We start from the raw sequence: 13,075 nt of genomic DNA on the forward strand, positions 1-13,075 counted from the left end.
ACCTCCCAGGCGGTTGCTGGGCCCTGGACGGTGATCCAGGCTGTCCACACCCGCCCACACCCCTGCTCACCCTCCAGGGCTCTGTCTCCATGGGCACCCTGCCCCCAGGGCTCGCCCTCCCCACCTCCCACAGCCTATTAATAAAACAAAGCAAAAATTAAACTACTCGCAACACCCCAGCCTGCTGTCAGGAGGTTTGAAATCCTAATGAGCTTTCCAAGGTCTTGGGATAATTCCACCAGAGCCCCAGAGAGGACGCCCAGGCCTGGCGCATGCCGCACGGGGGACAGGCCGCCGCGTGACAGGACCCTCCAGGGGAAAGGACATGGCTCGTGGTGAGAGGGCTGGGCCCACCCTGGCCCCTCCGCAGACTCAGGGCACCATCTGGGGACACAGCCAGCCCCTCTTGGCTGCGGTCCTCTGGGCTAGTTGACGGGAGCCACCAGTCTCTTAGCAAGAAGAGCTGACCCTGTTGGACTGGGGGGTGTGGCAGAGTCCTCCTCCAGCCCTGGGGCCAGGACGTCACTTCTGGCCTACATCAGATTCTGGGCTAAGGCACTGCAAAGGCCCAGGGGCACCTCCATGCCCTGTGGCCTGCAGCTGCGTCCATGACCGTGGAGGCCCAGGCTGAGGAGGTGCAGCCCTGGATTCTGGAGTTGCTGCCGGGAAGAAAGCCACTCAGGAGAGCCATCCCACCACTGCAGACCCATGTGGGCAAGGGCGGGCCATGGAGTGTGACGCCACCGAGATTTCAGGTCATGTTTGTTAAAGCAGCAGAGCCTCGCCCATCCTGACTAACACTAGGACCAGCAGAGGGCAACCTGGGGACGCAGGCCAGTGGGTGGGAAAGGAACTGAATGGCGGAGGCTCTTGCCTGGCCTCCAGTCAAGCCAGGTGCAAGGTCCAAGGCGGAGGTCAGAAGAGGCCCACCAGCTGGCGTTGAAGAGAAGGGGCAGGGAAAGGATGAGATCCCGAGAGGGACCGGCAGGTATGAAAGGCCAGAGGAGAAATCAAACAGGAAGAGGGGCATTTCCTGGAGTGCAGACCCTGCCCCCAGCAGCACATCCTGGGCAGGGTGGGCTGCAGGAGGGGGCCAGCATCTCCTGCCCCCGCCCGGGCTGCTCTTCAGCCCTGAGGTCTCTAGTCATCCCTCTTCCTGTACAGACAGGAAAGGTGGGCCCAGAGTGGACGACAAACTTGCCTAAAGCCACACAGCAAACCCATGGAGCATTTCTGGGGCAGAAGCAGATGGCCATAAAGAAGGCCGTTCTGGGGCTGGGGCTGGGCTCAGTGGTAGCGCACCTGCCTTGCACCTGGGGGGCCCTGGGTTCCGTCCTCAGCACCACAGAACAAAAGTAAATAACGATATTAAGAAAAAAAAAAAAAGGAACGCCGTTCTTCCTTCCACTCCCTGCCTCTTGAGAGCCGGGGCTGCGGGGCCCTGGTCCACCAGAAACCGTCCCTTCCCTGAATCGGGGCACTGGACACCCCTCCAGCTGACGGGGCCTCCAGCGTCTTTGCTTGGGAAGGCGACCCGGGGCCTCGGTGGGGGCCTCTGCACAGGGCCCCGTCAGGGGCTCCGCTGGGGACCCCAGTCCCGTGCTCCTCTCCACCCAGGGGCCTGCATGACACTCCACATGAGCCACGGAAATGCCGAAGCCACGTGGCTCCTGGGGCCAGCAGGACGCCACGGGGAAAAGCGAGTCCTGTGCTCGGCGCTGGGCCAGCCCTTCCTGCCGTCCACCGGCTCAAACTGTGACAGATGACTTGCGGCTGCCCAAGCTCAGGCCCCGCCATCCCCCACCTGGCCCAGAGCAGCCAACAGGCACAAGCTCCCCCCACACACGGCAGGACAAGGACACAGGAGGGAGGCCGCGGGCCTCAGGTGGCCCCCCATTCTCACCCCCGTGGGGCAGACATCACTGACCACCGCCCGCAGCCCTCCACGCTGCTCCGGACAGCAACTGCCGATCCTGGGTCCACAGGGTGACCTTGGCAACGTCCTGATCCAGGAAAGGGAGCACGGTCACCGGCCATCCCTGACCGCTCGGGAGGCGCCGGGCCTGGCCATCTCGCCACACCCTCACGATGACCCCCAGAGGCGGCTGGGTCTCCCTCGTTTCACAAATTAGCAAACAGAAGCTCAGACATCTGTGGATCTCACAGGTGAGCCGAGTTCCAGCCACTTTGCTTGGATCACCTCGTTTAATCTCGTTAACCCTGGGAGGGATCGTCTCAGCATGCCCATTTCCCAGAGAGGGAAACAAGGGCACAGAGAGGTCAAGAGTGTTGTCCAAAGTCACACAGCTAAGGATGAGCAGAAATCCGTGCCTATTCTCCACCGGCCTGGATGGCCTCTCACCCCACATAACAAAACATGGTGCTCGAGAGAAGCTCCTTCCAGAGGCTCCACGGCTCCACTCTCTGTGTATGTGAAGTGGGGCCTGGCTAGCCCCTACTGCTCCGTGGGCCGGGTTGAAACCGCCAGCCTCCGCTAACACCTGCTGCCTGTTAAGGAACGGCTTGCTGCGCATGCTCACTCCACTGTTAGGACGAAGTCCTCTGCTTCACATGGGAGGAACCAGAGAGGTGGGTCAGCTTCTCTGAGCTCACACAGCAAGGCTGTGGGGGTGAGCTGGAACCCCAGGTCCTGAAGTCTGGCTATGCTCTCTCCTGACCTCAAGGACGTTGGAGGCACCCAGATGGCCCCTGGGCGCCACTCAAACAAAAGCTTTGCTTCTCCTAGACCCAGAGAGCAAGTGTCTAATCCTGGTTATTAATGTAAATAATATTCCTGCAAAGAAAGCATGCTCCCCGCTTCCCACGGGGCTCAGGGGATGACATCTGCAGTGTCCCACGCAGAAAGGACAATAACCAATTGACTCTTATTAAAACTCCAGTAATGCTGGTGTGATTGCGGCTTTGATAAGCTCGCCGCTGTGAGCGGGGTCAACCGCATTAGGAAAATGTAATTAGACTAATAAATTCCCTGCAATCCGTTTTTTCTGTGCAGGGTTCTTTTTTTTTAAAATCTCTTTGCTCCAAGGAGGAGCCACGCATGAGACCTCATTACGCGCATGGTGGCCTGGTGGTGGCTTTGCTGCAAAGTACAGCACTTTCTTAGACCGGCTGGGTCTGATCCAAGAACTCCCCTGCGTCCTGCGGCTCCGAGTCCCTGGGACACGCTGGTCAAACGGCAGAGGCTCAGGGAGCCAGGGTGACAGGCCCCACCCCAGCCACAGGCCAGTTCTTCCCCAAGGTGCAGCCTCCCCACTCCCCACTCCCGCCCTGGGCATGAACTGCTCCTTGGCCGAGTCCCTGTAGCCAGAGCCAGGGATGTGCCCTGACCCCTTAGTATGGACTCTCCCCAAATAAAGAGTGGGGTCAGGACTTATTTATTATAAGGACGGCTGTGATGCCTTGAGATCCCCAAAGACCAGCAGCTGGGGGCCTGGGAGGGGACAGCCTCAAATCCCAGGGGCCACCCTAGGCCCTGTACTGCAGAGGGAAAGCCCACTCTCGGGGTGGGTGCCCCTGACCAGAGTCCCGTCTTAGGGGGAACCAGCCCCTGAGCTCCTGCTCCCACGACACCCCAACACTGATTTGGGAAATGCAATTCTGTTCCCATGTGATCCATGGATTGGGGAAGAAGCTGAGTGTTGGGAAAAGCTCGCACGTGCTCGGGCGCAGACTGCACCCCGTGCCTCCCTGTGCACGCGGAGGACTGCGCATGAGCGGGCGAGCCACGCCCCCACACCGCCTGGCTCCGCCCCACACCGCCTGGCTCCGCCCCAGACCCACCTCTCCAGAGGCTGGGCCAGGCTCCCTGGGCAGTGGGCGCTTCCTCTCTGGGCCTCTGCCTCCAGGGCTGCCGGGGTGGGAGTGACACCCAGCCCTCCTCCAGGCGACAAGCGGCTGTTGTGCACTTCCCAACCACTGAGCGCGCTTCAGGCTCTGCTAGCGTCTTATTGGATCCCCAGCTTTTGGTGTGTCCATGACGAAGTCCCTCTGTGTTTCCATAACCCTGCTGTTTTATCGTCCCGTTTTGCACAGCGCGGTGGTTTAGAGGAACCCATATGTCACGTCCTGGGATTTCCCGTGTCCTGGTTGGTCTGTGTTGGATGCCAAGTATTCTGCAACCAAGTTCAAAGCCGGGCAGCTGAGTGGTTGCGAGAACAGGCTTCAGAATCAGACTTCCCGGGTGCAGATTTCAGGTCCACAGCTTAGCTGTGTGACCTCAAGCAGGTCACATAACCTCTCAGTGCTTCAGTTTGCCCATCTGTAAGATGGGCATCGCTCACCGAGAGGAGAGAGGATTGCAGAAGGAGCGCATGTCAGAGGCTGGTTTGGAACAAACCACAGGAGCAGACCTCTCCATCTCAGGTGAGGGCCCAGCAGGAGGTGCTGGGCCAGGGGCACCCCCGTCTGCCTCTGCTGAAGCCCTGCTCTCCCAGCCACCTTCCCCAGCAATGCCCTTCCTGGAGGTGCAGGGGGCAGCAGCCCACATCTGCAGTAAGAGTCCACTTCTGGGTTGGGGACCCAGTGGGGACCAGACTTCCCTGCCTGGTGTCCTTGTCTCTGACTCAGCAGAGATGTCCCTGCCCACTGACAGGGCCCGTGTGCATCTGGCCTCAGCCTCGGCCTCCCTCTCCCCGGGCTGGAAAGGTCTGGGCCCACTGGGGCTGCAGCCTCTAACCCCGTCCCTCCCTGAGGATGCTGGCCCCACAGGGCAGGGGAGGCCCCACCACAGCGCACTCCTAGTGGACGGGCCACACCCCAGAGCCTGGAGACCTGCCCCTGGACCAGAGGCCGAGACCAGGCAGAGTGATGAGCTCTGCCTGAAGGCCGACTGTGTGCCAGGTGCCAAGTCAGCCGTTTTGCACACAGTGGTTGTTCATTGATCCCCGCAACTGCTTGGCATGGAGATCAGCCACCTCCGCTTCACAGGTGGGGAAACGCGGGCTTCGGAGAGGTTCGGGCTCTCACCCGGGTCACAACGGCAGGAAGCGGCAGAGCTGGGGTCTGAATGAGGGCCAGGGCCACCGCCCAGGGCTCCACCCAGCCACCCAGGCCTGGCCAGGCACCCCAGAGGCCCCCAGCCGGCCAGCAAGCCTGACCCAGCCGCCGGCCTCTCCTGGGACGTCACTCACCAAGCCCAGCAGTGGCCCAGCTCTAGGGCCCTCTAGCTGCTGAGGCCCAGAGCCAAGCCCAGCTCCCTGCAGCTCTGCCCGTCAGCCCCGGGACAGCAGAGGACGGGCCCCAGATTCCCTTCCTGACACCAGTTTCCACGTCCCCCAGGATCCAATCGTCTCTTTCTGCCAAATATCTTAGTGTCACCTGCCTTCCCCGATGACAAGAAGGACTCGAAGGATGAAAGTCACGCCCGTGACCAGCACCAAGACACAGGCAGCGGCGTCAGCAAACCCTGGCTCCTGGGCCCAGCCTGGCTGCCACCTGCCTGTGGATGGCCTGGGGGCCCAGAGTTGGAAAAACTCAGGACAAGACTATTTTGTGACCCCCGCAATGCTCATGAAATTCAAATCCCCGCGTCTATAAATAAAGTTTTATTGGAACACCGCCATGCCCGTTCATTTGCATATTGCCTAAGGCTGCCTCACGTTCCCCCAGGAGCTGAAGTTCTAGAGCAGCAACGGCACGCAGATCCTCAGCCATAAGACTGGCCTCCAGAGAGCAGCGGCTCTCCAGGTACCTTCACCACCACCAGGAGAGCCGAGGAGAGCGGGCGGCGCAGGCCCAGCGAGGGGCTAAGCGGCTCAGTGAGACCCTGTCTCTAAATATAATACAAAATAGGGCTGGGGATGTGGCTCCGTGGTCGAGTGTCCCCGAGTTCAATCCCCAGTAATGCTGTGATCTTCCCTCGACATACAAGGGAGTTCTTAGAAGCTCAGAGATGTTAAGTAAATTGCTTACGTCCCACAGCCTCACAGTGGTAAAGCCAGGATGTAACTCTAGGATTTTGACTCCAGTGTCTGTATCTTACCCATCCCCCTATTTCTTTCTAGTCAGAGCTCAAGACTGACAACTGTCCCATGCCACAGCCCCAGTAGAGCCATCTCCTCCTGCCTACAGTGCATCTTGGCTTCACTGTTCATGATGAGATGACCGGCTTACTGTTCGCTATGACCTCTAGATCCTCTTCTAACCTTATTGGCTCTTTTTGGTCTTTCCCTCTCTGTGCCCAGTGAGAATGACCAGCTCACTGGCCACTAGGACCCCTTGATCCTCTTGCGACCTCATCGGCTCTCGTGGGTCTTTCCCATGCCCACTCTTAAAAGACTGTGTAAACCCAACACTCGGTAGATACTAAAGAAATTGACCCAGAAGCACCCTCTAGATTGGAGGTTGAGATAGCAGGAATTCGATAAAGTTGGTAGTTTGAACCAGAGGTCTCTACACATTTATAAGAGTCAATAAATCTTGCTCTCGGGCTGCCCACTGACTTCAGATAAACCTGTCCTGCCGAGATTTCACAGTTGGAAAACACCAGTCCCTGGGAGAGCGGTCGGGGTCATGGAAATCTCAAGGCAGCCCCCCCCCCCCGTTTTTTGTCTCTGAATATCTAGGGGAAACGGTAGAAGCTCTTTTGCCATAGAAACTTGGCTAGCTAAGTGCAGCAGGAGGGATTCGAGATAGACAACAGAAGGCAAGAGTAATCCATCAGGCGGGGAAGGGGCACACAGAGTTCTGATCTGTGATTAAAGTTTGTCACTGAGGCTTCCGCCCCGTTATTAACTCTGAGCTCAGAGGCGCAGTGTAAACCACAGACCTCATCAATAAATACAGGGGATCAATATACCTAGAAGGCAAAATTTGATTGTTATTTATATGCATATTAGGTGTGGCTGCATTTCAAAAGAGACCCAATAATCCAGTCCACACTTTGCAAGCGGGCGACCCACAGCCGGGTTTTGAGGCCACGGAGATGCTCTTATCGACCTACGAAACCTTTCCCCAAATTCCTACATAAGTTGCTGACATTTAAAAGGTGAATATTTCAGCGCATAATTCAGATTTTTGGATTTTCTTGAAAGCCATCCAAAGATGTGGCTACAACAGCCCTTGGTGGCAACCGTGGCGTGACCCTGCGGGGACTGGCGGACCCCAGGCACCCCGCACCCCGACCTGGCACCTGCCCAACCCACCCTCGGTCTCTCCCCAGGCCCCGGGGGCTCGTGATCTGGCCCCACAGGTCCCCCGTGTCCTCCCACAGCTCGCCTAAGAAGCCACCAGCATCCAGGGGGGACTGGGCGCAGCCTGTGCAGAGCCGGGTTAATATCTGTCAGCGAGCAACGTGTCTAAGGTGAAAATGAGATTTTTCTGCTCACTCCAGCTTTGCCTGCCTCGTTCCGGCTCCTTCCAGGAAGGGAGGAGCTCAGGCTTCTGCAGGGACAAGGAGAAAGTGTCCTCGGCCCCTCGGTGGGTCCCCCCGCCTCCCGCCACCCTGCCGCTCACCGCCACGCCCCACGCCAAGAACGCAGGGGCAGAAAACTCTAGGAACTGAGACCAGGGCAGCAGCCAGGACAGGGCAGCAAACGACCCCTACGTCACAGCTAAGGACTCATGACCCGGATGAGGGGAGAAGGTGGGCCAGGCCTGGGATCCAGTCCCTTCTCCACTACTTACTTGCTGTGTGACCTTGGCCAAGTGGTCAAACCTCTCTGAGCCCAACCCAGCGAGTCTGCGACCTCCCCAGGCCCGGGAACCTCTCTGCTCTGACCCAGCTCCCCCTTGCTCGGAGGAACTCAGTCCTGCCCTTTAACTCCCTGGGTGAGACCCTGTGTCCTGAGCGTCCTGGAGGCGCAGGAGGAAGGCTCCTTCTTGGAGACCTTGTCGGGCGCAGGGGGATCACGGGATTTGCAGTCCTCTCTAGGCGGGATCGCCCCCCCCCGCCCCCGCGCGCGCGCAGTCTCAGCAGAGCTGGGGCTCATGACCCCCAGCCCCAGGTCCAGCCCAGGCCAGACCCTGCCCATCCGCTGTCCTTCTCCTGGGAAGTGGAGTGTCCCTCCTGCAGGACCTTAAACGCGGGCGGGCGAGGACCCCAGGACTCGGAGCAGGTCCTGCAGGGACCCCCAGAGTCAGCCCGGCCCCACCCTCCCAGGCCAGCCCTGCTGACCCCCAGCTCAGCCACGCTCACCCCGACACGGAACCCACAGGCGCCCAGTCCCCTCAGGACGCAGGAGCTGCCTCGCTCAGCCAGAGGCCCACCCCGCGCTTTCTGGGAAAGCCAGGCTGCCCCGAGCCCGCCTCTGGGCATCGTCCTCCCCCGGTCAGCAGGAATGGAACCAGGAGGCAGGCGAGGTGGCCCCTTGCTTGAAATAAATCAATAAGGTCGCCCTGAGATGGGACCGAGCAGGTGCCATATGAAGCAGGTCTCAGCAGACCCCCGAAGCCCACATCCAGCAGCTGAGTGGACGGAGACCAGAGGCCCAGAGGCCCATCAGCGTCTGCAGACCAGAAGGCTCACGGCGCCCCACGCACCCAGAGTGACAGCCACACGGAGCAGGTCCCGGGGTCGGGGACACAGAGGCCACACTCCTGCCCCAGGAGTCAGGGAAGGTCTCGGCCAAGAGGACCCAAAGGACAGGAGTCAGCAGGCAGGGGAGGGAGCGTGCCCTGGGACACACCGCAGCCCCAGCTGGTAGCATCCTCTCTCTGCTGCCCCATGGCATAGGGCCACACCACTCATCCTGTCTCTGCCTCACTGGCTACAGCCCGGGCTCAGAGAGGGAGTCAGATCACGTGATCCTGGCTCAGCCGACCCCAGAGTCTCCCCAAGTAACTCTGACCTCACCCCCCACCGCCCTCCTGCTGCGCCTCAAGCCCACCTTTCAGTCCTACCACAGGACCTTTGCACACACTGCTCCCTCCGCCCAGAAGCTATTCCCCAAGGTGTCGCCGTGGCTTGTGCCTCCTGCGTCTCTCAGATCTCCACTGAACCTGTCCCTGAGCTCTCCAGCCAAGCTGGCCCTGATCCACCGCTGCCCCCCTCGCCATTCATCTCTCTCTCCATCGCTCTCCCTGCCCGAATCTGCCTCATCTGTCTGCTACGCTGGTCTCAGACGGGAATGGAACATGCAGCAAGAACCTTTGTTTCGTCCAACCAAATGCCCAGCACCTAGAACAATGCCCAGCGCACACGGGTCACCATGGACCACGCGGAACGAGTAGGCACCCCTCACGCTCCAGGAGGGCAGGATGCCTGGGCTACCCCCACGGAGCAGGAGACCTGGGCCCTGCACCGGGCTCCAACCCATTCCAGCCCCTGCCGGGGTCCTGGTGTCCTCTCTGGGCATCAGACTCCTCATCTGTGGAACTGGGTGAGAGCAGCGCCCCCTGGAGGCGGCTGGGAGGAGGGAACACCAGCCAGCCTGGGGGGACCATGGGCGGTGCCTGCTGCCCGCACCCAGGGTGCCCAGCTGGCTCCGGGGGCTGGCGGGATCATCCAGGCCCCCCTTGATGAGGCAGGAGGGACAGCAGCCAGGGGGAGAGCGTGACATGAGGCAGCACACGGGTGGCCGGTCCTCGCTGCACAGCCCGGGGACAGACGCAGCCTCTCTGCTGACGGGGTCCGCGCCCCTACGAGGCTCCAGCTCGGGGCAGGGGGTGAACTGACTCTGGGCCCCGGGAGGGGACCCGTGTCACATCCAGGAGCGGTGGCCCCATGGCTCTGCTCGCAGGCAGCCGCAGGGAGAGGAGGGGGTCTGAGCACGTGCCCCCAGCACAGGCTCCTGGGGTGGCAGCTGCGTTTTCCAAGCCTCAATTAGCAGGGCAGGGCCTGTCGCGGCTCCTCACAGTTCGTCACAATATCACCCGGAGGCTGGCGGGTAATCACAGGGATGTGCCCCGGGGCGGGCTGGGGGCGGGCTGCGGGGGGGCTGTGAACTTTGGCTGATCCAGGCCCCGGTGTCGGGTGGGGTGGTCTCGGGACCCTCTGCCTGCCCTCCCAGGGCCAGGGTCAGGCCTGGTGATCCCAGGCGCTGGGCGGTGAGCAGGCGGGAACGCCCCGTGGTCAGAGCAGGGCCACCAAAGCCAGCACCCAGCTCAGCCTGCCCCACGGACCAGGAGCCAGATGCCACCCCCCGAGACCCCATGAGCAGGCACTCGGCAGAGTGGGGGAAAGAATATTCCACCGGCTCCAGGTCACCAATGGCCCCCTGGCTGCCACCAAGCAGGACACGGTGGAAGACTGTGCGTGGAGGGAAGTCGGGGACCCTCCACAGCTCACCCAGAGAGTGGGCACGTGACCCCCTCCCCCTGGGCTCAGAGGGGAAGGCCCCTCAGGGACCTCTTGTCCCTCCTGAATAGTGACCGAGGCCCTGCTAGCCCTGAGAGGACTCCCACTGGCCGGACCGTCGCCCCACATGGCGGGCGGCCAGGAAGCTCTGCCCTGGGCCTCACACAGAAGCTGCTGCTTCCCTGGCTGCAGGGGGGTCAGGGAACTGGGCAGACCAACCCAGGAGGACGGGCCTCAGCCAGGTCAAACCCCAGGGTCACTGCTCCAGGACTCACGTCACCGACCCCCAGGGAGCTATGACATCCAGGGTCCGCCAGCCCCCACTGCCTGGACACGGGGCCCTGAGCCAAGTACCGTCTTGGGCCGCTGGACCCAGGGGAAGGCAGAGAGGCCGTGGCCCTCCCCATGGAGGCTGGCGGAGGGGAGAGGCCTCCGGCTGCTAACACATCAGCTCTGCAGGAAGCCCCCCGAAAGCGGGGGACACAGTGAGGAGGAGGGGGCTAAATCAGTGGGATTTGTTCTCAAGAAATACTCAGCGATGAAACCCAGGCTCTGCCGCCACCCTGGGCCGGCACTCCAGGTGGGGCCCGTGGACTGTCAGCAGGTGCGGGAGGCCGAGAGGGGAGGCCGGCTCCGTAGACGCTGGTTGGAGGGATGCTGAGGACGGGCCCCAGGCCACCTCTGTCGCAGCGCCCCATGAGCTGCCTCACTCCTGACCACAGGGAACGGCCTCGGGAAGACGTGGGCAAGTTCCCAGTGACCAGGACGGACCCCAGTCCCCAGCTCGCCCAGATCCCACCCTTACTGGGCCAGGAGTGGGCGAGGGGCTCCCCGGCCTCAGCACTCTGCCACTCAGGGCCAGGCATTCTGGTGGCAGGGTCTGCCCTGGGCCCACTCTTACCCCCAAGCAGCCTCGAGGTCAGTGGTGAGGGGGCTTCTGAAGGCCCGTCACCCCAAGGACGCAGAGCATGGGGACCCAGGAAACCTCGGACGAGTCCTCAGCCCCTGCAACAAGGCCTCTGTCCCCAGATGCAGGACAAGTAGAGCAAGTGGCACTGGGACACAGTCACGTAATAAGAGCCAAGCAAACCGTGGAGTGAATCAGGCACAACTTCCCTACGTTCCTGTGTGAACCAGGGAAACTGGCCGTCACGGGCAACCTCCCGAGTGGGATGCCGAGAAGGCTCCCTCCACGTCTGGTCAACACGTCAGGCCGCCCCCTCCTGCCAGGTGCGTCTAAACCAACCAACAAAGAAACAAAGCCAAGCAAGGCAGACGCGGTGGCCCACACCTGTAATACTAGGAGGCTGAGGCAGGAGGATCATGAATTCAAGGCCAGCCTCAGCAACTTAGCGAGGCCCTGAGCAACTGAAGGAGATCCTGTCTCTAAATAAAATGCATAAAGGCTGGGCTGGGGCTCCTGAGTACCTCCCCCCCCCAAAAAAAAAAGTTTTAAAAAAGAGCCAACAGAAAGGCTGGGCCCACATTTCCCAAAACCTCCCCTCCCCATGTCCCCTTTGGGATGGACACTTGGTAATGAACTGTCCCACAGGAGCTGGTCACACACTGAGGCCGAGCCCGCAGGAGCCTGCACCAGAGAAAATGTGCCTTCACCCGGCAGCCCACGAGGTCCCCAGAGGGGAGGGAAGCCATGAAAGCAGAAATGTGCATTCATTGAGCACCTGCAGCATGCCAGGCACTGTGCTGGGCTCCTCTGCAGGCAGGGCCCTAAGTGCCACAATGACCCCCCAAGACTCAGCCCCGTCTCTCCTCGGCAGTGGGGCACCCGGCAGCCAGCCACGGCCTGGCCCCCGACACCCGAGCGCCTGGCACCCCCATGAGGACACGTGCCCCTTGTTTAAGGGTCACTGCTGACGTCACTAGGGGCACTGTCCCTTCAGAGCCATCCCCCTCCTCTCGGGTTTGTGGCCGTGGTGACACCCACGAAGTCCTCAGCTGATGGGGTTTTATGTGACTGATGGTGACAGTTTGACGCGCCGGGTGCTGTGGCGCAGGCCTTGGACGGCAGGGCGCCAGCAGAGGAGACTGTCGGGGGCCACAGGAACCCAGAGTCACCTGCAGTCCACTCCCCCAAGGGAGCCACGTGGAGCTATCAGGACACGCGAGGCGCTGGGCAGCCGTGGGCGGCCAGGCCTGCTCACCCGGTCCAGACGTCTCTGGGCAGGACGCCAAGACCCTTCCCACCCCTGGGGCTCTTGGTCTGTGGACGCCGCGTGGCGAGGGCAGGGAGGACTGGACTTAAGTCCCAGTGACAGTCAGGTCCACTGCTGCCCCCTGTGCCCACCCCCTGCCCAGGCTCCGTGGCATTATCCCCCGAGACCAGACGCCCCCTACAGGTGCCCGTGGACATCCCCACTCCCTACTGGACTAGGTGACCGAGCCGAGTCCCACGCACACAGGCACCAGCTGCCCCTCCTCTGGGGCCTGAAGCGGGGCCACGCGGCCGAGCCTCCTAGACGCACCCCACCCACCACCGTCCAGGAAAAACTGACCCTCGAGACCCCCAGCAGCTCCTCCGCACCCGTCAGCTGGCCTCCCACAGGAAGCCGGGAGACACAGAAACCGGCACATGGAAGGCTTGTCCCCCCAGGGACACGCATGGCGGGGACACTGGAAATAGCCTGGAAACCGCGAGACAAACTGCAGCTGCGCACCTCGGGCCACTCTGCATCCTGCCAGGAGGGCGGCGCTGTACCCAGAAAGGAACCTTCACGGAAGGAGGCCGCCCAGGAGCCGGGGCAGCAGAGCCCCTGGGAAGAAGCCCAGAGAAGCCCAAGGACATAGGTGAGTGGACAGCAC

The sequence above is a fragment of the Marmota marmota genome, unplaced genomic scaffold, assembly GCF_001458135.2.
Source record: "Marmota marmota marmota unplaced genomic scaffold, marMar, whole genome shotgun sequence".
In the NCBI taxonomy this organism is placed as follows: Eukaryota; Metazoa; Chordata; class Mammalia; order Rodentia; family Sciuridae; genus Marmota; species Marmota marmota.